Genomic DNA, 462 nt, shown 5'->3' on the forward strand with positions numbered 1-462 from the left:
TGGATTCCAACTGAAAACTAATACCTTATGTGTGAAAAAAAGATACATCCTACATAATACCATTAAACATTATTCCTGACTATTAAATTACATTATGGCTACCATTGCTTATCCTATACTAACCAAGTATTGGACTGAAACAGTAGACAAGAAATGCCTGTTAAACTAAATTAAATTGGATTATAACAATACCATGGAAGAGTGATGCTTCTGGAAGCCTTTGGAAAGTCTGTTTCAGTTACTGAGACCATGGCCATTGCTGTATGATGAAGTTTCCCTCCTCTGCTAACACCTAGACATGAAAAATATTCAACGTGAGACAATGATGCCTCTGGTTTAGGAGGGTTTATTCCCACTAGTCATAGGAAATGGAGGAAATAAAAACATGAGCAGTTCTTCAGTCTTACATCTTATCCTATCTAATATCACATGAATTTTTGCATGTTTGCTGCTCTGTAATTA

This window comes from Giraffa tippelskirchi, chromosome 2 (assembly GCF_054371585.1).
Source record: "Giraffa tippelskirchi isolate mGirTip1 chromosome 2, T2T-mGirTip1v1.2.pri, whole genome shotgun sequence".
NCBI classification, from domain to species: domain Eukaryota; kingdom Metazoa; phylum Chordata; class Mammalia; order Artiodactyla; family Giraffidae; genus Giraffa; species Giraffa tippelskirchi.